Below are 27,508 nucleotides of genomic sequence, written 5' to 3'. Positions count from 1 at the left end.
TCTCGAGTACCTCGACGTTAGGGGTGTGAGCGCTCCAATGGATGTTGAGGATGGAGCGGAGACAACGCTGGTGGAAGCGTTCTAGGAGCCGTAGGTGGTGCCGGTAGAGGACCCATGATTCGGAGCCGAACAGGAGTGTGGGTATGACAACGGCTCTGTATACGCTTATCTTTGTGAGGTTTTTCAGTTGGTTGTTTTTCCAGACTCTTTTGTGTAGTCTTCCAAAGGCGCTATTTGCCTTGGCGAGTCCTTTAATATTATTAGATACATTGCACAAAAAAATGTACATCAGTACTAAATGAACAAAGCTGTTGGGACAACAGGTCATGCAACACCCTTGAAGAGAAATGGCCAAACAACATTTCGGATCAGGACCTTTGTCAACATTAAACTGGGAAGGGGTGACGCCAATCTTAAAGGTGGGGGGTCTCAGGAGGAGCGAGGAGGTAATATCTCTTCATCCTTCCCCCTTTTATATTTGCTCTCTCCCATTCCTATTTTAGTCTTGACAAAGGTCCCAATTTGAAAAGCTTACTGACCATTTCTCTCCATGGATGCTGCCTGACACAGAGACCCTCCAGCTTCTCTTTGTTCTCTTAAGGTTTCAGAATCTGCAGTTTTTGTGTTTCACTGCATTTAATAATCTCTTTATAGCTTAAAACAAAACTGCGTGCCATATTTTAAGAATAATACTCAAAAGTCAATCGATTCAATACTTTACTATTAGGTGCCTTTGACTAATATTTTTCCCAAGTTGTTTAGAAGTGATCAGAAAAGCATTAAAATTGTTAACTTACAGCTTAAAAATTATTTTTAAAAATCAATTCCACACCATTTCTCAGAATTTAGCTCTTTGACCAAATCATTGCACCATATTTATGATGCATATTTTTTAATAAAACTTGAAATTGACACTGAGAACTTGCATCTTCCTTCCCACACAGAATCAAGTTTAATGTTATGATGTATCAAAATAACCAAACCTATTAATCAAACATAAGAGATAAAGATAAAAATTTTCTAAAAATAGACTTTTTGTATATTAGCAATGAAATCTGTTCAATTTGACCTTTCTTATTGGTATGTAAACAATACTGTCACGTACCAGACACCGTTCATAATCAGTGCCTTTAATTAAGCCTTTAACTCCCTTGCAAAATATTCAAAAGTAAAATTTGATAAATTTGCATCAGATAAAGATTTGTATAAATAAAACTGGTTAATGCAAAAGGACTACCAGATGTCATTAGACCGATCAATGAAGACTCTATCAATTGCTAAATTTGTGGGAACAAGAGTATTTTAATTCCAACAAGCACACAAAATGTATTTAGAAATATATTAAAGTCTGAAAAAATGCTCAACCCAAAATACAGAAGTAAACAAGGACAACTAAACATCAATACAAGAAATCTTCTAACTAAAATTTAAAAGCCAACATGCCACTCTTTAGTATAAATGTAACAGACTAAAAGCAGGAACAAAAACTGAATGTATTAATTTGTATGATACATACACAAGGGGAAATAGAGAAACTAAATAGAGAAACTCACCATGTGAGTTAGTATCCGTAAAAAGCATATTTCTGAAAGATTTCCTTCAAATATAAAACTGCTAATGTCTCTTTCCTGGTGCTGACTGACTAGCCTTTCTTGTTTCCATTCAAAACAAAGTTCTCACATCAACTTTCAGCACAAAAAAGTTAAGGCACTCAGCATTTTTAGTTGAATATTAAACTAGAATTCATAACCAACAGATTTTGTGCAGCAGGATTTCAAGATACTGTGCATTAGTTTTGTTGATATAGAGACAAAGACAACAATGGAAATTCTTTTTAATCCTTTTTTTCCTCCCTTTTTCACTTCAAAAAATTGCTTAATAGCTTATAAAATTATTCAATGTATATTCTTTAAAGTACAAATTATAAAATGTTATACTGTATATTTGACATTAAATTCACAAAATACAAGCTCAATGGCCAAGAGGAAATGGTGTACATTAGTTACAATACACCTAGATTTTAGACAATTCAACTATAGTACTTATTTTCTAATATTTACAAGCATGAACAGGTAAAGACAACAATCATGTTTTTTTTTTAAATGTTATTTCCAACACTTACATTATTTGAAAAGCAGACAGACATTTGATTCAATATTGCAATGTAACAAAAAAAACCTTATACACTTTGAGCTGCAGACTTCCAGGCAGTCAGAGAACAATGAATAGCTGAACAGATGGACCAACAATGTCTATGCTTTCCCCCATTACCAAACCACTTTTCTAGCCAATAAGAGCTCACCCAGCTAACAATTAGTTTCCGAGGCAGATGCAAACCAACTTCTATCCCACGTCAGGTCTTGGGGCCCCATAACACAAGTACACTGATGTCAACCAGGGTCTGCCCTGGGCATCATGTGCATTGACAAGGGGTGTGCAGCAACAATGCCCACAACAAAGGGAACTAGCAGGCAGCTGCTGAATGAGGGCATGAGTCATTAGGCAGCAGGCTGTCAGCAAAGGCACCTGGCTAGCCATAAACCTCACCAACACCCTGTTAATATTATATTCAGATGAGATGTTGAAATTTTAAATTTAAACATTATAGTTAAATAATTTCAACAAAGAGCTACAGTACAAAAAATATATCTGCATATTAAATCACTTTAATAATGCAAAGGTGCATTGTCAAAAAATAAATATATTCATAGGCAACATGTTGGTTGATGCTTATAGTAAAGAAAATATATTTACTATTTCCAGAACTCAAGTAATCTGGAGGATTTCAGTGCCATTCACTAAGGAAATCTAGCAAACACAATGCACTGGTCGTCCAAAAAATGAACTTAAATGATTACTAGCATCCGCATTTAGTGAACAAAAGTCTGAAAAAGCTTTCTCAGCTTCATTAATTTCAAGAAAAAAAATATACATTTTAAAAAAATAATTTCCTCATGAGGTGAAAATTTATTTTGATGTTCACATCCATTTTTACTCATATAACCCCATCTGCAAAAGCTCAATTCATCCTTAAACTGTCATGTCATTTACACATCTACAACCTTGTCTCATGTTCCATCTCAATCTCATAATGAATTTTAGTGAGAAAAGCAACCTGTATTTCTATTGATTAAAAAGTGGCTTCAATAATCTCCTCTTCTAACTAGTTCAGAAGAATACCTTCCATCAAGCATGTGTAGTTAACTGGGATTCATTAGAAGTGTGCTGCACTGACAACTTGGACCTGCCTCCCGGATCCTCCCCCTAGGGCCCGTATATAACCCTGATTTCCTGCCTAAACCCAGAACCCCTCTGAAGTCTGTTCATGAACTCTACCTGTATTGTAAGCTAATAAAAATGTTTGTTCTCCCTCCTGTCGACTGTGAACTTTTATCTATGCTACAATTTTATTAGCTTACAAACAAGGATGGCGGCGTTACTTAAGTCCAGTATGCTGTTAATAGACCCTCAGTCCCTCGACGCGGCTAAGGAGTTCACATATTGGCTAGCTTGCTTCCAGGCCTACCTGAACGCAACCAGGGATGTCTTCCATACAGACGAGCTCCGGAGGTCGGCACTCATCTCAAGAGTAGGGACGAAGGGGTACACAGTCCTCCAAGAGCGCCCAACGTACGAGACCACAGTAGCGGCACTAAAGGCCCACTACATGAAGGCCCTGAACAAGGTTCTAGTGAGGCAGCGGCTCGCCCTACGCCGCCAACGGCCCAGATAGTCGATTGACGACTACTACCTGCTGGATCTGCGGACACTGACTAAGAAGCGCAGGTATGAGCCCGCTTCGGGCCTTGTCCAGGAAGATGAACAGATCCGAGACACTCTAGTCGCAGGGGTCCACTCGAGGTACATAAGGCAGTGACTGTTCAAATCGGAAAGGAAGGATCTCGCTAGCCATGTCTAGCTGGCCAAATCACAGGAATAGGCCAGTCTCAAGAATGCCAACCTCGAGGGGACCAGAGAACTCGCGGTTTCAGGTGACCAGCTGCTCCTGCTATGGAGGCCCCCACTTTAATGGCTGCCGTTTCCTGAGCCCTAGAATGCTTTATCTGTGGCAAGGGACAGCACCCCCATGCCCGCTGCCTGGCCAAAGACTCGGCGTGCTCCAGCTGTGGGAAGAAGGGACATTGGGCGAGGGTCTGCCATGCGAACAGAAGTCCTGGAAAAGTCCATGGGCTGTACCGCTCCTGGATAAAATTCCAGCCTTGTCGTCTGCCCTAGACTCACCCGAGATCGCCTGCTGCACAACCCGCCGCCTTTGGAAACTGCATGAAATGGCTTGGCGGCCACCTTATAGCGGCCCGATTTTGAATTCAGCACCATCATCATTGTCAGAGGAGGGAGGGCAGCCATCTTGCCATGCCACGGGGTCAGCACCATCTTCCCTCAAAGGTCAACTCAGGACAGAGGGAGCCACTCGAGGGAAGAACACGGCATCTCCAGCAACCTGGCCTCACCAGCTCAGCAGCTCGATGGTAACGGTGAAGGTAAACGGGCATTCAACAAAGTGCCTGATTGACACAGCTCCACGGACAGTTTCATAAATTCACGGAATGGGCAAAAATATAACTTAAAATTGTACCCATCTAATTACTGAATCTTCCTTGTGTCCCAGTCCCATTCAGCACATGTATAGAAAGAAATATTGTATAGTTCGTCTGTCATTTGAAGGCGGGAATTTTGTAAATTTCACATGTACATTTTAGATGAATTGTGTGCTCCAGTATTGTTGGGTTTGAACTTCCTGTGTCACCTTAAAAACATGACCTTGGAGTTTTCTGGTCCCCTTCCCCCGATAATGGCTCGGAACGGAGGGCCCTCAAAACCAGGACCCACTTTCAGCCTCTCCACGCTGAACATTGACCCATTCCCAAACCTATCTGCCAACTGTAAGCCCATCACCACCAAGAGCAGGAGGTACAGTGTGGCAGACAGGGAGTTTATAAAGATGGAGACCCAGCACCTGTTTGGGTATCCCGGCTATATTCATAGTGACTGGGGCTCAGTCTTCATGAGCAAAGAGCTGCGTCATTATCTGCTGGTGAGGGGCAGCACATCCAGCAGGACTACCGATTACAACCCCTGGGGGAATGGGTAGGTTGAAAAAGAGAACACCACAATCTGGAAGGCTGTCAAACTTGCCCTAGAGTAAAAAAGCCTTCCAGACTCGCGCTGGCAGGATGTCCACTCAATTCAGTCGCTATTCTGCACTGCGACCAATTCTACTCCTCATGAACTCATGTTTACATTCAACAGAAGGTCAACATCAGGGTCTACAATCCCAGCCTGGCTCACTAGTGCTGGTCCTGTCCTTCTCAAGAAGCACATGAGGAGAAGCAAGACTGACTTCCCGGTGGAAAAGGTAAAATTGCTTCATGCCAACCCTAAGTATGCCTATATGGAGTACCTGGATGGCAGGGAGGACAGCGTCTCCATCAGGGTCCTGGATGGCAGGGAGGACAGCGTCTCCATCAGGGACCTGGATGGCAGGGAGGACAGCGTCTCCATCAGGGACCTGGATGGCAGGGAGGACAGCATCTCCATCAGGGACCTGGATGGCAGGGAGGACAGCGTCTCCATCAGGGACCTGGATGGCAGGGAGGACAGCGTCTCCATCAGGGACCTGGATGGCAGGGAGGACAGCGTCTCCATCAGGGACCTGGATGGCAGGGAGGACAGCGTCTCCATCAGGGACCTGGATGGCAGGGAGGACAGCGTCTCCATCAGGGACCTGGATGGCAGGGAGGACAGCGTCTCCATCAGGGACCTGGCACCTGCTGGAACAGGTGCCCCATGAGCTACCAAGGTTTTTCTCCCCTCCCCCACTCAGGGCCTCAGAGGACCCAGTTCAGGAAGAAAGTGAGCCGGAGCCCCAGCCCACTACCCTTCCATCACAGGTGGACCAGGAGATTCAAAGACACCAGGGCTCCCTGGTGCTAAAGTGCTCCACCAGGATCTCCAGACCCCCGGACCACCTGAATCTGCAAATAGTATTGTAAATATTTCTCTTCTGGTGTCTATTAACGGCTTCAGATCCTTGTTCTCTTCATCCACAGACCCTTAATTCTGAAGGAAGGGGTGAATGTAGTGAACTGGGATACACTAGAAGTGTTCTGTACTGATGACTGGTCCTGCCTCCTGGCTCCTTCCCCTGGGGCCCTTTTATAACCCTGGTTTCTGGCCTAAACCCAGAACTCCTCAGAAAGCCTGTTCGTGAACCCTACCCTAGTCTGTAATAAAAGTGTTTGTTCTCCCTCCAGTCGAGTGTGAGCTTTTATCTACGCTACATGTAAGAATGAAGTATGAATATACATGGAAGTGCCTGTGCATTTTTAGCACCTAAATATTAATTTACTGCACTGAAGTGGTTGAAATAATACTAATTGGTTTTAGAATCCCAAAAGTACAAGATTCATTTAAAATAAGCAACATTTCACAAGTCTTCAGGTGGTTGAGACAGACAGAAAACAAAACAAACTTAGTGATAATTGATCAGGTCAACTGGGAGAGGATGTGTTTGGAAGGTGTGAGTAAATTGTTTAATGTAAGATACAGTATGATTAATTATAATTTTTTGCATCAGTTATATCTAACCCCTGAGAAATTGAGGAAATATGGATTTAGTGATTCAGAGTTGTGTTTTAGATGTGGATCATGTGCTGGGACTTTTTTTACATTCGGTCTGGCTTTGTGATAAAGTTAGAGCATTTTGGTAAAAATCAAGGACTTTCTTCAAAATTTGGTTAAAATTCAATTCTTATTAGATCCAAATTTTTTTTTTTGTTGGGTTACACTGTTCTATTTATGGACTTGGGGTTGGATAAGTTTCAGACGGCATTTCTGCGTTTAGCATTGACAGTGGCACATAAAAGTATTGCAATTTCTTGGAAAGATGAAGCTGAGGTAAATATAAATCGTTGGCACAATGAGTTGAGATCCAGTATTGACATGGAAAAAATAACTTACAATTTACATGATAATTACGATTTTTTTAATTAAGATGTGGTTGCCTTATTTGAGTTGTATGAATTTAGTATTATCTTAACTTGTGATAAGTGCTTTTGCTTTCCTTGTGAGGTCTGTGGAGGGGGGGGGGAAGGGTGGGATAGTTGTAGTTTTATTTTTAATGTTTATGTTATGGATTTTGTTTGTTGAGGGAGGGAGTAGATGTTGGGTAGTTGTAGTTTTAATTTTTGTGGATTTTGTAAAGTTTGGAGGATGGCATCTTCACTATTGAGACAGCAGCATACATCTCCATCCTCAATCATCTTTCAGCTGGTCCACTGTGAGACTCAGGTTGTTGTTCTCACACCATTTTACAAACCTCCAAACTTCCTTGCTGTCTGTCACTCAGCTCATCATTGTTACCAATGATACTGTTGTCTCATCTGCAAACTTGATGATTCTGTTTGAACAGAAACTGGCAGTGCAGTCATAAGGCAGCAGCATGAATACTTGCAGGCTAAGCACACACCGGAGCTCAGCAAGAAAGTAAGTACACAAAAATTCTGGAGGAACTCAGCAGGTCATGCAATGTCAATAGGAGGAAAAGATAGATATAACCAATGTTTCGGCCTGAGCCCTTCTTCACGGTATGAGCAAAAAGCAGGCAGGCACCTCAATAAAAAGGCTGGAGGTGGCAAGAAAGGACAGGGGAAGTAGTACAGGCATAACATGATAATTGGACATGGATCAGAGGACAGGAGAGGAAAAGTGAGAAATAATTGGGGGAAGGGGTGGCTCTGTGAATGCAGAGCTGGAGGAGAAAGGGAAAGCAAAAGATCCTAACTGGTAGCTGTTACCAGAAGTATAAAAGCCACAAAGCTTGTACCACCAGGTTCAGAATCGGACTTGTGGGCCGAAATGGCCTGTTACCATGCTGTATGCCTAATTTTTTTTTTAAAGTAGGGAGGCACGGTTGGCGTAACAGTGATTGCAATGCCTTTACAACGCCAGCGATCGGGACCAGGGGTGGTGGGGGGTGTTGAATCCCACGCTGTCTGTAAGGAGTTGGTACATTCTCCCCATGTCCCCAGGGGCTCTGGTTTCCTCCCAACGTTTGAAACGTACTGGGGGTGTGGATTAATTGGGCAGCACGGGCTCATGGGCCGAAATGGCCTGTTACCATGCTGTAGGTCTTAAAAAAAAGTTGCTACCCCTCTACCATCAGACCCCTAATCAACAGACTCAGAGACTCATTTAAAGTCTCTTACTTTGCACATTATACATTACTAAATAGTTATTTTGTTCTGAATTGCAATGTGTTTTTCTTTGTTTACATTTCTCTTGTATTCACTACATCTGCAGCTGCCCCACTTAAGACTAAAATGGGTGAGAAAAAAAACTTGCAGAAGCTGGAAATCTGCAAAAAAAAACCACTGGGAAAACTAAGCAGGTCGGGCAGCATCCGTGGGAAGAGTATCAGGTTCCAGATACTTCATGCAAACTTTCCAACTCTCACGGTGATAGTTACTCGATTTCAAGTTCACCAACTTGTCTCGGACTACTTTTGACCTGACATTTCAGACCGGCGTTTCCTTTTCTCTGAGAAAGGCAGGCACAAAGAAGTTGTTTTAATTCCTCTGCCCTTTCCCGGAGAAAGGCCTGGTGGTGATCAAGTAAGTGAGGAGAATAATTCCCATCCCGACTCATTTTGCCATAGCAACGCCCGACCCAGAAGAAAAGCGCGAGACGGCCGCACTCCCACTCACCGGAGCCTCTGCTCAACGTGCCTGGCGATTGGAGCCGAGTTTAGAGCCCGGACGGCCTCGAGCTGAAGGCCGAGGGTCGAAACCGACGTTGGGCTTTCCGGCGAACAGCCCGTGAGCCGACTTCCTCCTCCTCCATCTCCAACCGCCAGCGCCTGGTCCGGTCTGATCCCAAGCCGAGCTCGTGCTTAATTCAAACGTCGGCTCGGGAAGCGATCTCGCGCCAGCGGCTGGCCCAACCGTCCGAGGCCCGTGGTTGGTGCCACCTGCGCCTCAGGCAGCGCCGGCACTCGACCCGAATCAACCCGTTCCCTTCAAACATCGCGTCGTTAAGATGTGGTGACATGAGCGGCTGCGAGTTGTACCCCGTATGTTATGTATCTTTCGAAGCGAAACAAAGTCTATGGTGGGGTGGGGTGGGGGGTCTTGCAAATTTCTGTCTGAACTCAAACCAAAATGAGAAAAGAATGCTGGCAATGCGCAGCGATGAAGCACATGAAGTATAATGAATGAAGAATTTATGGTCCTAAATGAAAGTCTTCGTTACTGGAACATTCCAACCATTTAAGAATTATTAACATAAAAAGAAAAAAGGAAAGGAAAAATTAATAAATATTGTTGGCTGGCAGTGCAAAATGTATGCTGCTGTCTCAATAGTGAAGACAGATTTTTAGTGGTCTGGAGTAGTGTTGTGGTTAAGGCCTGATGGTTGTTGGGGGATTTTAAAAAAGACATTCTTCATCCTGACTTTTGCCTTTTGTACTTCAGCCTGAAGAGAGCAGGGCAGGGTGACAGGGTTTTTCTTCTCTCTGTTGGCTGAGCCTCAAGTATGAATTCTTCAATTATTGGTATGAATTTCCAGTTGCATCCCAAAGGTTAGTATAGCTTTTGTCTTTACTGGACCAACTGGGAAAATGGGCTAGAAAATGGCAGATGGAACTCAATGCAGACAAGTGCTGGCGTTTTGGAAGGACAAACCTGGGTAGGGCATACACAGTGAATGACAGGGCACTGAGGAATGTGGAGGATCAAAGGGATCTGGGACTTCAGATCTATAATTCTCTGAAAGTGGTGTCACAGGTAGACAGATTTGTTAAGAAAGCTTTTGGCATCTTGGCCTTCATAAATCAAGGTATGAAGTGCAGGAGTTTTGGGATGTTATGGTGGGATTGTATAAGATATTGGTGAGGCCAAATTTGAAGTATCGTGTGTAGTTCTAGTCACCAAACTCCAGAAAGGATATCAGTAAGATTGAAAGAGTGCCAAGAAGATTTACTAGGATGTTGCTGGGTCTTCAGGAGTTGAGTTACAGGGAAAGACAGGTTATGACTTTATTCCTTGCAGTGTAGAAGAATGAGGGGTGATTTGATAGAGGTTTACAGGATTATGAGGGGTATAGACAGAGTAAATGTGAGTAGACTCTTTCCACTTAGATTTAAGTATTCTCTATGCCATCAGTGCTCTGTGATTAGTAAGGGATTGCTTAAGGTGATATGTAAGTAGGAAGGGAAAGTGAAGAACCACTGCTCTCGACCCAATTGTTACTGAAATATTTTGCTTGAGAAAAATTGTCAATGGCACATTTCCTTTGGAGTAATGAAACCGTGCACATAACAAATCAATTAGGTACGTTTAAAACAGTGGTTTTCAAATTTTTCTTTCCACCCACATACCACCGTGAGCAATCCCTTACTAATCACAGAGCTCTTTAGGCATAGGGAATACTTAAAATGGTAGGTGAGTGGAAAGAAAAAGGTTGAGAACCACTGCTTTAGAATTGTGAAAGGTTTAGGGGGTATATTAGGGGGAACGTTCACTTAGAGAGTGGTGGGGGTGTGGAACGAGCTGCCATCTGACGTAAATGCAGACTCACTCTTGTGTTTTAATAATAAATTGGATAGATACTTGAATAGGAGAGGTCTGGAGAGTTATGGAATGGATGCAGGTCAGTGGAACTAGTGGAATGATGTTTGGGCACAGACTAGAAAGGCTGAATGGCATGTTTTCTGTGCTGCAGTGTTCTCTGGTGTCTACTTTCTACTTATGTGCTGAAGTAAACTAATGAAACACATTCAGTTCAGGTGAAGGATGTGTTACGAGCCCAGAGGACCCATAAACCCAGCAGCAATAGATATTCACTAAGACAAATGGTTACTTTAAACAAAGATTGTTTTTAATTATCTTTAAACATGAAAACAGGATCAAACTTTAACTTATTACTATTAACTTAACTAGCCTAATTTAACCCCCTTCTAATTCTAAGCACACGTGTATGTAATGTGTATGTAAGTTCAGAAAAGTTATTTGATTCACAGTCCAATCTCACATCTCATTCCTCCAAGTTCACTGGTTGCAGGCAGCTCTTATACTGTGCACAGAATTTAACATTCACTAGGTTTTGGTGCTTGAAAGGTAAATGGTTACCGCTCAGGAAGGTTCTTGTCGGTTTTCAAAGAGAGACTTGTCGTTCCTGGACACAAACTGACCCCTTTTAATCAGCCACGTCAGTGTCTTGCTGAAGAAACTTGGCCCATCAGGGTTTTCCAGATGATAACCTCTTGCTTTCAGGTCACCACAGAGTTCCTTTTTGTTTCTCTTATTTCAAGTGAAGCATTAGACAGCCAGTCCTCTCCTTTTCCTTGAACCACAAGGGCTTTGACCAGGCTGAACTAAGCACTCACAACCTGTCTTCCAAATGGGGGTTTTCCACAAGCTTGCCAGCTTGTCCTGTTCCAGTCCCAGCTGTTGCTGCTGACTGTAAAACTGCAGAAGTAATCTCTCTCTCTTCCGCCCCCCCCCCGAGAAAAGCCTGCTTGACCCCCTCTCTGCTTGCAAAACCACTTGACCCTCTTAAAACAGCAAGCAGCAAACCCAGACAGCCTGTGGCTCCAAACCTACTCCTCTGAGTTTTTTCATCTGTTGCTATTCAAAACAACAATCCATTAGTGAAGTCCCTTGGGTACTCCCCAAAGCTTTTGCAAAGGCCTTCAGAGCCGGCCAGTTTAGCTTGAGTGAGAACTGTTTTGAGTGAGAACTGTTTTGAAGTGTTTGTATGTGACCTAAAAAAAACCCTGCCATACTTTATCTCCCAAAATCATATTTGTATACAATATAAAACCAATATATTCTGTCATAGATGGCTGTTGAAAATTAGAATGACAATTGAAATGCATTGCAATTTAGGCACTTGTGTTCAGTTGCCTACCACATCAAGGATTTCACAATGGCCAGCCACTTCAATTCCACTTTCTATTCCCACATAATGACATATCTGTTCATGGCCTTGTGTACCAGGAGGTTGAAGCCATGGACAAACTTGAAGGAATAGCACTTTATTCCACCTTGACAATCTCCATCCAGGTGGTATCAATATCGATGGGACATTTCCAGTATCCCCTCTTTCCCAGTCCCACTTTCCATTATCTCTGGTCCCATTCCTCCTTCTCTTTCCCCTCCCCCACCCTCTCTTCCTTCCTGTCACGTACCTTCTTTCCTTCAGCCCCTCATCATGTACCTTCCCTTCCTTCTATCAGAGTGTGCATTTCTCAATTCTCTGCCTCACCACATTACCTCTTAGCTCCTTTATTTTTGTCCTCCTCCCAGCTGTATTCATCTATCATCTGTGCTTCTCCCCCTCCCTCACATTTTTATTTCGATATTCAACCAGTTCTTAATATTCCTGATGAAGGATTTTTACACTGAACGTTGACTGTCTATTGCAGTGGATCTCAGTGGGCCACAGCGTGTTTCCATATGGGACTTTAAAAATGTTAAATACTCTAAGTTCGATAAAGGTGTGTTCTTTTACAGAGCTGCCTTTGATTTGAAAATATTGCTCAGTGATTGGCACTAGTGTGCCATGGCATATTAGACCAGAAGCTAGGTGGGCCTTTAACAGAAGAAGGTTGAGAACCACTGGTCTATTGTTTTTCATGGATGCTACCTGATCTGCTGAGTTCCTCCAGCACTTTGTTGGTTGATCTATCTCAAACTTCTGCCTTGTCACCCTATCTCTTGATTTTTTTAATATCCAGAAATCTATCAACATTGCTTTGAATATATTCACGTACTGTTATTCCAGGAAGAGAATTCCAATAATTCAATATCATTCTAATGAAGACATTTTTAGTTATTTTAATCCTAAATGACCTACACATTATTTTGACCCTATGTCCCTCTACCACATCAAGTTCACCAATGACTTTGTACATCTTAGTGAGGACACTCTCATTGTTTTGGTGATTGGATGTACTCAATCTTTCCTTACAATAAATTTGCTATCCCAAGAACTCGAGTGGTAAATCTTTGCTGTGCGCCATCAAATACAGATTATATACTAGTTTTTAGATAAGACCAACATTTTGCAGAATACTTTGGTCATAATAAAGGTTTATGATGGAAAGTATACCATTTCTCTGCATCCATAATCATAGATGAAATTCTCCATTGCTTTAAATGTGTCAGCAGCATATTTGATTGATTGAGCAAAAGGGTATTAGAAGATTAATACTTCTGAGCTAGCACAAAACTCTTGGTGTACTAGGCTTACAGCATGCTGAGACCTGCAGTATCCTTACCTGGCACCACGAGGCACTGGCAGAATACCATCTACATTGGCTCTACAAAATCTTCCAAATTCACTGAAACAATAACTATCCAAAGCAACATCAATATCCTCTCTCAAGCCAACATTGCAAGCATTGGAATCCAAATAACTCTCAATTGGTTATATTGGGTATATCACACTGTTTCCATTATTATCACCAGATCCCTATAACAGACACTTTATTCCAACCTCTATTGTGGCAAAAATAATTATCAGATGGGCTTAGAAAATCCCTTCTGGCACCTGAAAAACTCTGGGTCCATAGCTCTCTGGTGTAAAGAATTACAAAGGTGCTCAACCTTCTGCAGGAAGAACTCCCTCTTCATAGTATTCAATTGCATACTTTTTATTCAGTAATTTCATCAGTAAGGGGAAATTTGGTGTCAAGCTAGTATTGCATGATCTAATGGCAGTCAACGTGCCTGGAAAGCAGAGCCATAATCGAACAGAAGTATTCGTAATTGAAACTCAAGTACCAGGTGTGGTTCTTAAAAGCAATTAAGCATCTTGTACAGAGATGAGGTCAGAGGTTGTTAGGAATATGGGGTGGTTTTGGGAAAAGGCAAGAAGTTTTTCAGAAATGAAACTAAGATTCTAGTACATGGTTTCCAAGAATTGAGATTGTCTCGATGATGTAATGTCACATGATTTTGAGAAACATATTGGAAAATTCAGACATTTTGAATTAGTTCAGAAGTCAAGACCCTGTGATACACACAGGAGTTGGAATCTTGTGAAAGACAGGGTTGAATTACAGTACCCAGAATAGGTGCTGTTTTGTGTTACTTCTAATAAAAGGAGAATACAGAAAATAAGAGGATTTCAAAAAGGAAACCACTTTCTGACTACTCTTTTGTAAATAAAGAGTGGAGCCTCATCATGGAAGGAAACTCTTAAGAAGAAAACTGAAAAAGAAGAAAACTTGACCTCCAGGAAAAACATGACTTGTATTATCCTTATCAAAGGAGATACAACATAAGCGACTTTTAAATAAGCCAGACCTCCTCATTTGTGCCTGGAAAATGGACACTCCTGTTTGAAGAATATCTCTGAAAGACAGCTCATTAAGAGACTCATGAAAGAGATCTAAAAAAAAATGATGTTTAAAAGTGCTTCATAATTACTTCTGAACTGTGATTTAAAAGGATCCTGAAGTTAACAAGATGTTTGAAACTGGACTTCAAAATTGACTTTTTCAGAAACAAGTTTAAACTGTAATGGTTTTGGATTTTAATGCACACACACATTTACATTTGCACATAGTGGGGTTAAATTTAGAGTTAGGTTTAGAGATAAGTAAGAAATGTTATGTTATTAATAGTTTAATAAAAATTATTATTTTTGAATTTACCATTGTCTAGTGAATTTTCCATTGCTGTTCATTTGTTAGTTACTAATAAGATTTGTTAGTTCATAATAATGAACCAGTATGGAAGTGCCCAAATGAATACTTGCAAGTATTCATCCATTAAACATTTGAATTGTCAAACAGACACAAGTTGACAAATGAAAATAATGAGTAATTATTTCAGGTGTTCTCACGACAAATGTGTTTAGATCTTACATCACAGCACTGAGCAGTATTGCACCCATATTGTACTGATAGTACTTTTATACTTGTTTGTTTGCTGGACCTCTTGGTTTTATTCGTAGTTACTTGTACTTCTGGTTAGATGCTAATTGCATTTCATTAGCCTGTACTTGGCACAATGACATCATCAACAACATGAAAGCTTTTGCCAGAAGATGTGCATATTAGCAAAATATTAATAAGAATTAGGAAGAAATAGTACCAATTTACTAAGTCTGACAGGAATTTAGAGCACTATCACATAAGCCATCAAAGTGATCATCGAAAGATATGGCCAAATCAACCATTCCAATGTCAGTTTTTAATTAGCGCAGACATAAAATGGAGTGAAATTTGACAAAAGGACTCTTTTACAGCATTGGAGTATATTGTTGCAAAGATCAGATCAGATGGATTCCTTCAATGCATGCAGCACCAGGCAAGATAAGTGTCTGAAAGCAAATCACACAGTACATTTATGTGAGTCTTTTGAGTAATGTTATGACATTGATATTTCTGTATGATTCTCTTTCTAAGGAGAACAGGGCCTGTTGGTTGTGGAGGTGGCAGAAAATTATGCATGGCATTAAATAAAGCTTCAATGAAACAAGTATTCCAAAGGCTTCTTTAGCTTCATAATGAATCAACTGTTTAACTAGTTTAAGTATCTTACAATATGTACTTCAGTGTGAATTTTACTTGTTCCAGAGGCCTTTTTGTTTTTCAAATGTTGATAATTAAGTGCAACTCTTGCTCTCCTGGGTAATGCCAAGATTGTAGTGAACAATGTGCTTTGGATAGAATTAAGGGTTCTTACTTCAAAGGGAAACCCTTGAGGTGAATTTTGAAGTGCACCTTCCAGCAATTGATAACCGGCATGGTTAGTGTAGAGAGCAGCATGGTAAGCATAGCGCTATTATAGCACTACTGAAAAGTGGCAAAGCAGCAGGTATGGATGGAATCCCCCCAGAAGTCTGGAAGGCTGGCGGCAAAACTCTGCATGCCAAACTGCATGAGTTTTTCAAGCTTTGTTGGGACCAAGGTAAACTGCCTCAGGATCTTCGTGATGCCACCATCATCACCCTGTACAAAAACAAAGGCGAGAAATCAGACTGCTCAAACTACAGGGGAATCACGTTGCTCTCCATTGCAGGCAAAATCTTCGCTAGGATTCTACTAAATAGAATAATACCTAGTGTCGCCGAGAATATTCTCCCAGAATCACAGTGCGGCTTTCGCGCAAACAGAGGAACCACTGACATGGTCTTTGCCCTCAGACAGCTCCAAGAAAAGTGCAGAGAACAAAACAAAGGACTCTACATCACCTTTGTTGACCTCACCAAAGCCTTCGACACCGTGAGCAGGAAAGGGCTTTGGCAAATACTAGAGCGCATCGGATGTCCCCCAAAGTTCCTCAACATGATTATCCAACTGCACGAAAACCAACAAGGTCGGGTCAGATACAGCAATGAGCTCTCTGAACCCTTCTCCATTAACAATGGCGTGAAGCAAGGCTGTGTTCTCGCACCAACCCTCTTTTCAATCTTCTTCAGCATGATGCTGAACCAAGCCATGAAAGACCCCAACAATGAAGACGCTGTTTACATCCGGTACCGCACGGATGGCAGTCTCTTCAATCTGAGGCGCCTGCAAGCTCACACCAAGACACAAGAGAAACTTGTCCATGAACTACTCTTTGCAGATGATGCCGCTTTAGTTGCCCATTCAGAGCCAGCTCTTCAGCGCTTGACGTCCTGCTTTGCGGAAACTGCCAAAATGTTTGGCCTGGAAGTCAGCCTGAAGAAAACTGAGGTCCTCCATCAGCCAGCTCCCCACCATGACTACCAGCCCCCCCACATCTCCATCGGGCACACAAAACTCAAAACGGTCAACCAGTTTACCTATCTCGGCTGCACCATTTCATCAGATGCAAGGATCGACAATGAGATAGACAACAGACTCGCCAAGGCAAATAGCGCCTTTGGAAGACTACACAAAAGAGTCTGGAAAAACAACCAACTGAAAAACCTCACAAAGATAAGCGTATACAGAGCCGTTGTCATACCCACACTCCTGTTCGGCTCCGAATCATGGGTCCTCTACCGGCACCACCTACGGCTCCTAGAACGCTTCCACCAGCGTTGTCTCCGCTCCATCCTCAACATCCATTGGAGCGCTCACACCCCTAACGTCGAGGTACTCGAGATGGCAGAGGTCGACAGCATCGAGTCCACGCTGCTGAAGATCCAGCTGCGCTGGATGGGTCACGTCTCCAGAATGGAGGACCATCGCCTTCCCAAGATCGTATTATATGGCGAGCTCTCCACTGGCCACCGTGACAGAGGTGCACCAAAGAAAAGGTACAAGGACTGCCTAAAGAAATCTCTTGGTGCCTGCCACATTGACCACCGCCAGTGGGCTGATAATGCCTCAAACCGTGCATCTTGGCGCCTCACAGTTTGGCGGGCAGCAGCCTCCTTTGAAGAAGACCGCAGAGCCCACCTCACTGACAAAAGGCAAAGGAGGAAAAACCCAACACCCAACCCCAACCAACCAATTTTCCCTTGCAACCGCTGCAATCGTGTCTGCCTGTCCCGCATCGGACTGGTCAGCCACAAACGAGCCTGCAGCTGACGTGGACTTTTTACCCCCTCCATAAATCTTCGTCCGCGAAGCCAAGCCAAAGAAAAATTATAGCACTAGCGATCCTAGTTTGAATTCGGTACTGTTTGAATGATTTCCCTGTATCTATGTGGGTTTCCTCCAGATACTCTAGTTTCCTCTCACCTTTCAAAACATACAGGGATTGTAGGTTAATTGGGATATTTGCATGGCACGAGTTCATGGGACAGAAGTGCCTGTTACTGTGCTGTATGTCTAAATTAAAATTTTAAATTTAATTTAAATTTAAAATTTATGCTCTCCTCTATTCTTCATTTTCAGTGGAATGAGTTCTTGGGTATTTGATGCAAAATTCATGCTCATGATGGTTGCTGGGTCTCCTGCATTCTTTTTACCTATCATCATAAAAATTGTGATCCTTCATAATGGGTTTTGACCTTCGTGAGGATATATTCAAGGTAAATGAACCACGAACCACAATGATGAAATTAAGGAGATAGAAAGGTACTGTGCCAAATGGATGAAGCACATTCTTGATAAAGGAAGCACTCATATACACTGTTGATTTTGGGGTCAGTCTAAGATCTTAAGTTGACTGTCAGTGATTGTAGAAAATTTAGGAGAGGGATTTTCACATCTACTTACAGAGGGGGTTAATAGTGGTGGCACAGTTAGTGTAGCGGTTAGCGCAACGCTATTACAGTGCCAGCAACAGGGTTTTACTCCGGCGCTTTCCATAAGGAGACATTCTCCTCATGACCTGTGTGGATTTTCCCAGGGTGCTCCGGTTTTCTCACATCTTTCAAAATGCATAGGGTTGTATGTTATTTGGGTGGCACTGGTTACAATGGCCAGAATTGGCTTCTACTGTACTGTAAATTGAAAAAAATACAGAGTAGTGTCGGTGGAGGCACAATTCTTTGCACTGCATCTTTGTACATGTGACAATAAAGTTGAATTTGAGATATACTTAGGTATATGACAATAAATGCTCATATTCATATCAAACAGTACAGCATAAGAACAGAACCTTCACTCCTTAATGTCTGTCAAATATTATGTCTGAATTAAACTAAAACCCTTCTACTTGCAGATGTATATCCCTCTATCCCCTGCATATCAATGCATCTGTGTAGAAGCCTCTTAAATACTTTCATCATATCTGCTTCCACCACTAGCCCTGGAAGCTAATTCCAAGCTCCTACCATTCTCTGTGTAAAAAAAAAACTAACACGTGTCCTTCACTATGTGAAATTTTTACCCTGTGAAAAATATTTTGACTGTCTACCCTATCTATGCCATTTATAATTTTATGATCCCTCAGTTTGTCCAATCTCTCTTTACAGCTCATACCCTCTAATCCAGGCAAAAGCCTGGTAAATCTCTTCTGTACCCTTTCCAAAGCCTTCGTATCTTTTCTGTTTGGCATCATCTAAGTTTTAGACAGCTGCCACATCATTTCTGTACTCTTATATTCAATGCCCAACCAATAAAGGACAAGCACATTATGGTAAATCACTAATGCATAATTATCTGGTTAAGCATACCTATTGGCCAGTTGTGCCTTTGGCCCATCCCCACAGGCTCCTGTATAAAGGTGCCTGTTCCACAGCCCCCTGCAACTCAGTGCAGGACAGCTGAACGGTAAGGATATGCTATGTTCTCAAGTGAATTAAAGCCTATTGGTTTCTCCACAGTAGTCTCCTGAGTGATTGATGGTGCATCAATTTAATTCATTTGAAGTTTTCTACAATGGAGCAGATCCTCAAACCAGAAAAACTGAAAATCGACCCTCAATTGCCTGAGGCATCTGCGAGTTTCGAACTCTGGTTGCACTATTTTGAGGCATTCCAGCAGGCCTCTTCTACCATTATGCGATCAGAGACCGACAGACTGCAAGCACTGCTCTCCCAGGTTGGAACCCTGATCAGGGATGCCATAATATACCAGGAGGTATGGACACCCTCAAAGAGTAATACCTGAATAAGATCAATGTTGTCTATGCTTAGACATCTTCTAGTGACCAGAAAGCAATAACCCAGTGAGTCAAACACCGAATATCTTCGGGCTCTACGAGTACTCGGCAGGGCTGTGAATGCAAAACCATGTCTGCCGCGGAGTACACAGAGGAACTGATTCGGGATGCTTACATCGCACGGATCAGATCGAATTACAACAGAGACTTGTAGAGCAAGGGGAACTCAGCCTGCGCACAGCAGTCGAGCTGGCAGGTATGCTGGAGGTAGCTCTCCAGAACATGGAGGCCTACTCAACCAACAACACGGCCACCTTGTGGTAACCCCGCTTGCAACCATCCTGGGACGTTCCACCACCTCACCACTCTATTAACAACCAGACGACAGCAGCAGTGCTCTGTGAAACCCCCCCCCGCAATGCTCTCAACTGGCTCTGGTAATGACCAAATCACAGTTGCAGTGTTTCGGGAACCCCCAAAGTGCAGCCTGGGCAAGTATCAGGGGAAATGCTACCCAGCGAAGGATTCAGTCTGCTCCAGTGGCAGAAAGATGGGCCACTATGCCAAAATGTGCAATTCCAAACCCATACCAAGCAGTGCAATGTACAGATCATGGGGGCCATCTTCCACAATGCCACCATTAGCAGCACCATGTGCAATCTGTGGGGGCTGCCATCTTGGATGCCACCTCAGGACCCAGCTGTGCCGTGTGCTGGCTGTGGAGGCCGCCATCTTCTGGAACTGGCAACAAGCACCATCTTGGATGCTGCCTCCATCACCCTCAACCAGGACAGTCTGCATCAACTCGCCTGGTCAAGGATGGACGTCATGGTAAACGGCCACGTGATGAGTTGCTTGTTTGATAGCGGGAGCATGTAGAGTTTTATACATCTGAACATAGTGCGGAGCCTCTCCCTCACAGTACTGCAGGTGAACCAGAAGGTTTCCCTGGCATCTAAATAATTTACAGCGGATGTTCGGGGTTTCTGTATTGTGATTTTAAAGGTGCGGGGTACTATATATGACAACTTTAGACTGATGGTAATTTCGCCACTCTACTGTACTGTTGGGGCTTGATTTTCAATGTCACCATAAAAGTGTGATGATGGTATTTGATAGCCAACCCTCCACTGTACACGTCCACCAACCTTACCACTCACCATGCATGACTTGCAGGCTCTCCATACTTAAAGTTCTCCCCCACCCCGTCGCCATTCATCAACCTCACCCCTGACTGCAACCCCATTGCCACTAAAAGCAGATGGTACAGCACCAGGGACAGGGCCTTCAACTGGGTGGAGGAACAACACTTATTTAAGGAAGGGGTTATTGAAGCCAGCAATAGCCCTTGGAGAATGCAGGTAGTGGTAGTTTGCAACAGGGAAAATAATACATGCTACAGCAATGTTCCTTTTTACCGTTGGGCATCCATGCTCTGGACCACAATGAATATGCCCTTTTACTGGCCAAGTATCCATCACTCTTGGTGCCCAATTTCCATTACACTAAACCAGCACATGGCGTGGAGCACCACATCGAGACCACTGGATCACCAGAGTTTGCATGGGCTTGATGCCTCCTGCAGGACAAACTCCTACAAGCCAAGACTGAGTTTTTGCCATGGAAGAGTTGAGCATTGTCCACCATTCAAACAGCCCCTAGGGGTCCACACTGGACATGGTCCAGAAGAGCTCTGGAGGTTGGCTTCCATGTGGTGACTACAGCTGTTTCATCTTGTATTTGTACATGTGAGTTCTTAGACAACACATGGATGAAGGAAAAGATTCTTTAAAATTGTTGTAAGCAGCAACCATGAGGCTTGCAAACCTCCATTACAGATCTCTCATACAGCAGTCTCTTTGTCTGTGTGAGCCCCCTGCTGGCAGGCAAGTATAATCAAACAGGAACTATGATCCTTAAGATATTGCTAGTAGCAATGCAAACATGATCGCTATCATTACATCTCCCTTAAAACAAAAGTAGCTTACTTTTAACTAACATGTTTTCTTTGCATAACTCTGCAATTTTAACTTTAACACCAAGAACTTATATTTTCATTATCATCAACACAATTAACATTTAAAAATTTGTTTTGTGTCTTCACATTTACATACACTAAAACTTGAAGAGCAAATAAGATAACACTACTTCATTCTACAACAGGAGTCTTTAAATTTTCTCTATGTGTCTCTTAGGAGGATTCATGTGTCTTAATGATCTCCTGATTGTCCTTGAATCTGAGTTGTTGCCTCAGATGGTGTATTCAGGTTGTTCAACAGTATCCATTTTTCCATCTACTTTGGCTGGTCCCATTTGAAGATCTTGATGATTTCTTTGCAGAACAGCACCTTCATCTGTCTGAATGGTGTATGGTCTTGGTTGGACTTCACTAAGGACAGTTCCCTTCTGAGTCTATAAGTTTGTTTTGTCTTTTAGCCTTACTTGGTCACCAATGTAGATTTCTGGCTGTTTTGTGTTCATCTGTCAAAGTAATTATTTTGCTTTTCTTTCTGTTGTTCTTTGAATTTCCTCACTTTCTCCCCTTCTTTTGTTTTTAGGAGGTTCTCCTGAATGGATAGGTTTGATCTTAGTCCACATTCCGTAAGGAGATGTGCTGGTGACATACCACACTTGAACGGTATTGTGCAGTATACTAGCATGCTCTGTAGAAATCCATTCCACTGTCTTTTGCCTTGTACACAAGTCTTTTCACTGTCTACTGATTTTTCCACTAGAACATTGGACTGTGGAAAATGAAGACTTGACGTGGTGTGTACAAAGTCCCACTCTTTGGCAAAATGTCGGAACTTTGAAATGCAAAACTGGGGTCCATTGTTTGTGAAGGCCTTGCTTACCACACCATGTCTGGAGAATACGGCTTTCATAACTGTTATTACAGCATCTACAGTGGTGGTCTTCAGTCTACACACCCCTGGTAATAAGGAGTAATAGTCTGTCACAACAAGATAGTCCTTCCCTTGACATGCAAATAGGTCAGCGCCTAGCCTCTGGTAAGGTCTGTGTGGTGCTGAGTGTCGCTTTAGTGGTTCTGGAGGATTGTTTGCTTATTTCTGGCATATTGCATAGTTTGACACTTCATTTGTTATATCATTGTTGATTCTTGGCCAGTCCATCACCTCTCGTGCTCTTTTTTTACACTTTTCGATTCCGAGAAGACCTCCATGGATCTTTTTAAACATCCCTTTACTCAGACTCTTTGGGATAAGGATTTAACTTCCCTTGTAGATGATGTCTTCTGCCTGGCAGTTCCAGTACTCTGCCTTTAGTTGCTTTTGAAGCACAAATGGAACTTTTCTGCATGGATGTATTATCAGTGGCACACGTTTATCCACCCTGATTGTGTGTTCACCGGGAAGGCAGATTAGACCCTAAAATAGGTCATTGTACTCTTTCCTGAGTTCATAGACTGTCTCTCCTTCGCTTTCCCTAATATGGCCTGTACATCCTTTGGTACCACGATGAATGCTAGCATATGCTCTCTGTCTTGTGTTTCACTTTGTCCATACATTCTTCTTACATTGGTGTATCAGTAACTGAATATCCTGTCACCTTCACTTTTGTTCATACATCTTTGGTCTGGCTCTAATCTTCTTAAAACCAGTCTCTGATATTATATTAATATGTGCTCCAGTATGCAATTTAACTGAAATGTATATGTCATTCACTTTTAATCTCAACATCCAGTCTCTCTTTTCTTTCTCATTTTCAGTCATAATGTCTACATAAATTTTCTCCATCTCCCTTTCATCTACTGCATGAACCTTGCTTTATTGTACTTAGTTCCTCCAGCAACAGGCACAATATACACCTACCAAAAAAGTGTCCAGCATATGGTAAAACATGCTTTATTTGCAACAAAAGCAACTATTATGCGATACCCAAACCACTACAGCTTATGCACAATTCTGGAAGGTCATTCCAAAGTTCAGTCTTAGAAATCCTGTGTTGAAACTCAGACTTTTAAACTGATGCCCAGAAGTAATCATGAAGGAAGTGGGAGAGACTGAGTGACCCGACTGAGGTGCTGCCTTGGTGCCAGAGAAAGTCACGGCCGTCCAGCGGTTCCCTAAGCCAACCACCCTCAAGGGCCTGCATGAGTTCGTGGGGATGGTGATTTTTTTATCATCGTTTCATCCCTGGCGCCGCCCGCACCATGCGATCGCTGTTCACGTTGATCGCCACTAATGAGAAAATCCTGACCTGGTCGGAGGAGGCAGAGACCACTTTTTCCACAACAAAGGAGGCCCTCACCAATGCAACTCTATTGGTGCACCCACGCCCAGATGCACACACGGCGCTCTCGGTGGATGCCTCGGCTACGGCAATAGGGGGTGTATTCGAGCAGTGGCTCAATGGACAGTGAGCCCGCTGGCCTTCTTTAGCAAACAGCTTCAACCGCCAGAGCTCAAGTACAGCGCTTTCGACAGGGAGCTCCTGGCGCTGTACCTGGCCATCTGGCACTTTTGATACTTTCTGGAGGGCAGGCCCTTCACGGTTTTCAAGGACCACAAGCCCATCACACAGGCACTCGTGATGGCTAAAGATCCGTGGTCATCTCGCCAGCAATGCCACCTCTCCTACGTGTTGGAATTCACCACCGACATTTGGCACATGGCAGGCAAAGACAACGTTGTGGTGGATGCGCTCTCTCATTTGGCAATCAATGCTCTCGCCCCCGGCCATGACTACACACAGTTGGCACAGGCCCAGAAGCTGGACACAGAGATGTAGGCACTCCGGACTGCCATCTCTGGTCTCGAGCTCCAGGACATTCAGTTGTCCAACACCCTGGACATGCTGCTGTGCAATGTCTCCACCGTCTTGCCGCACCCGGTAGTCCCATCGCAGTGGAGGTTGAGGGTTTTCAGCTTAGTCCATGACCTAGCCCACCCCTTGGTGAAGATTTCGGTGTGAATGGTGGCAAAGCATTTGTGTGACACGGGCTCAAAAAGCAGGTGGGAAAGATGGTGAGGAACTGCACTAGGAGCCAGGCCCCCAAGGTCTACCAACATATGCAGGCCCCAATCTAGCAATTCAACCTGGTGGTGTGGAGATTTCAGTACATCCACGTTGACGTCGTTGCTGGTGTCCAGAGAAGTGCACTACCTTCTCACAATAGTTGATCGGATCACAAGATGGCCGGAAGCCGTTCCCATCAAAGAGGCTTCCACAGAGATGTGCGCCAGGAACCTAGTCAGTCATTGGATCACTAGGTTCGGAGTCCCGGCGCACATCAACAGTGACAAGGGTGCTCCAGTTCACCTCCGCGCTCTGTGCTCAGCTGGCAAACCTCCTGGGGGTTAAAATCCACCACACCACAGCTTACCACCCGCAAGCAAATGGTTTGATGGAGAGGTTTCTTTGTCATATGAAATCCGCCCTCATGGCTCACCTCACTGGCCCAGGCTGGGCAGATGAACTTCCCTGGATCCTCCTCAGCATCAGAACAGCACCCAAGGAAGACTTAGAGATGTCTTCTGTGGAACTGGTCTACGGCGCACTGCTCTCGCTGCCTGGTGAGTTCTTTGACCCGGAGCTCAATATCACATCCGAGCACGTGAAACTTTTGGCAGATCTCCATAAGAAACTGTCCTCACTAGCCCCCCCCCACCTCCCTTGCATCATGGCGTCATGCCGACACATCGTCCCAAAGAGCTGGACTCAGCAGAATTTGTATGTGTTCGGCGCAACCCACATACGGCATCTTTTCAACGCCCATAATAAGGTCCATACAAGGTCCTTCAGCGGTCCGGCAGGACTTTCAGTTTGGACATAGGGGGTAAAGACAAACCTTTCACTGTGGACCGTTTGAAGGCGGCGCACTTAGACCTATCACGGCCAGTGATAGAGTTTGGCATGATTTTGGAGGATTGGAAGGTTGCACTTGTAGTTCCACGGTTTAAGAAAGGAGAGAGGAAGAAAAGAGGAAATTATAGGCCTATTAGTTTGACATTGGTAGTTAGAAAGTTATTGGATGAGGTTATGATAGGTCCAAGCCAGCAAGGGAAGATTCTGTCTGTCTTGGAATTTTTTGAGGAAATCTCAAGTAGGATGGACAAGGAAGAAGCTGTGGATGATGTGTGTTTAGATTTTCAAAAAGCCTTGGAAAAGGTGTTACATAAGAGGCTGGTTAATAAGATGAGAGCCCATGGAATTACAGGAAAGGTATTAGATTGGATGGACCATTGGCTGATAGGGTGGGAATAAAAGGATCCTATTCTGGTTGGTTGACGGTTACTAGTGGTGTTCCGCAGGGGTCAGGTTGGGGTCGTTTCTTTTTACAATTTTTTATTGATGATTTAGATAATGGATTTAATGGTTTTGTGGCTAAATTTGCAAATTAGAAGTGTTGAAAAAACCAAAAGGTTGCAAAGACTACGACAGCTTGTGTAGAATAACCTAAAGGTTAACCACCAGGTTGGATTGGCAGTAAAGAAAGCGATTGCTATGTTGGCATTCATTTCAAGAGGAATAGGGTATAAGAGGAAAAAAGTGTTGATGAGGCTTTATGGGTCCCTCATTTAGCGTACTTTGTGCAGTTTTGAGCCCCTTATCTTAGAAGGGATGTAATGATGTTGGAGAGAGAACAGACAAGATTTACCAGGATGATTCCTGGAATGCAAGGGCTATCATATGAGGAAAGTTCAGCAGCTCTTGGACTTTATTCATTGGAGTACAGAAGAATGAGAGAGGATTCCATAGAAACATTTAAAATGCTAAAAGTATTGGAGAGAGTAGATGTGAATCCAGGACAAGAGAGCACAGTCTTAGAATTAGAAGGTACCTATGTAAAACATAGATGAGGAGAAATTTCTTTAGCTAGAGGGTTGTGAATTTCTTACCACATACAGCCGTGAAGGCCCAATCATTGGGGGAGTTTAAAGGGGAGATTGATAGGTATCTAATTAGTCAGGGTATCAAGGGATATGAGGAAAAGGCTGGAATTTGGAACTCGATATGAAAACAGTTTAGCTCAGAGTAGATTTGAAGGCAGACTCGATGAGCTGAATGGCCTGCTTCTGTTCCTTTATCTTGTGATCTTGTGAATATAAATTAAAAAGAATGCTTAGCCTCCATGGCAAATGATAATGTTTTAACCTTAATGGAAAAGGTTTTCTTTCTTGGAGGTGGAAAAGTCGAGGCAGTAAATCAAGTTTCAGCAATGATTCAAATCACATTAATTTATTATCAGACTGACCCTTGAGTGCTTAATCAATGCAATATTATCAAATGGCTTCATTATTCTTGATAAGAAATAAAAACAGAAAAAGTTACAATGTTTTTGTCAATTCTAGTTTATTTCAACATAATTATATAATTGGTAGGAAGTCTTTGGTACCATAATAAAGCAAATATAATAATACTGAATGATTGAGACTAATAAAATACCCTGAATAATTAATCACTAGAAAAGTATCTAATATATTATCTAATATATTATTAGATTACTATTTGAATAGTATATTGCTACCTTAGGATTCTTGCCTGATTCCTTATTTTTATATAGTGTTAACAATGCTAATTAGTAGCTGCTTCGAGACTTTAAATTTTTCTTCTGTGATGTTACCCACAATATATTGGGTGTATGATGTGCTGCAGTGCAAACAAGCTCAAGCTACTGTGACAGAATATTGTGTTTTATATTGTAAATAGATATTGTAAATAGAGGCCGACAGCATCGAATCCACGCTGCTGAAGATCCAACTGCCCTGGGTAGGTCACGTCTCCAGAATGGAGGACCATCGCCTTCCCAAGATCGTGTTATATGGCGAGCTCTCCACTGGCCACCGAGACAGAGGTGCACCAAAGAAGAGGTACAAGGACTGTTTAAAGAAATCTCTTGGTGCCTGCCACATTGACCACCGCCAGTGGGCTGATCTCGCCTCAAACCGTGCATCTTGGCGCCTCACAGTTCGGCGGGCAGTAACCTCCTTTGAAGAAGACTGCAGAGCCCACCTCACTGACAAAAGACAAAGGAGGAAAAACCCAAC

The 27,508-nt window shown here is 43.0% G+C and overlaps 1 protein-coding gene and 1 long non-coding RNA gene across 20 annotated transcripts in view; one reads left to right on the top strand and one right to left on the bottom strand.

Annotated features, from left to right (window-relative positions):
• The window catches only part of LOC138739381 (probable ribonuclease ZC3H12C), a 50,086-nt gene extending 41,036 nt beyond the window's left edge, over positions 1-9,050 (bottom strand). For 9 of the 14 annotated variants that reach the window (XM_069891308.1, XM_069891309.1, XM_069891304.1 and 6 more), the window contains exon 1: positions 8,727-9,050. The gene's annotated coding sequence lies outside the window, so the exon portion shown is untranslated. Of the gene's footprint in view, positions 1-2,302; positions 2,432-8,726 lie in introns of those variants that run through there. The other 5 variants (XM_069891307.1, XM_069891311.1, XM_069891303.1 and 2 more) reach the window with 2 other exon arrangements.
• Positions 8,501-27,508, top strand: part of LOC138739386 (uncharacterized) — a 263,380-nt gene continuing 244,372 nt past the window's right edge. For 3 of the 6 annotated variants that reach the window (XR_011342210.1, XR_011342211.1, XR_011342209.1), the window contains exon 1: positions 8,526-9,091. This is a non-coding gene — a long non-coding RNA (uncharacterized lncRNA). Of the gene's footprint in view, positions 9,092-27,508 lie in introns of all 6 variants that reach the window. The other 3 variants (XR_011342213.1, XR_011342212.1, XR_011342208.1) reach the window with 3 other exon arrangements.

The sequence above is a fragment of the Narcine bancroftii genome, chromosome 7 (assembly GCF_036971445.1).
Source record: "Narcine bancroftii isolate sNarBan1 chromosome 7, sNarBan1.hap1, whole genome shotgun sequence".
NCBI lineage: Eukaryota > Metazoa > Chordata > Chondrichthyes > Torpediniformes > Narcinidae > Narcine > Narcine bancroftii.
Note: the sequence above shows the minus strand (reverse complement) of the source record. Positions and strands in the feature narration are given on the sequence as shown.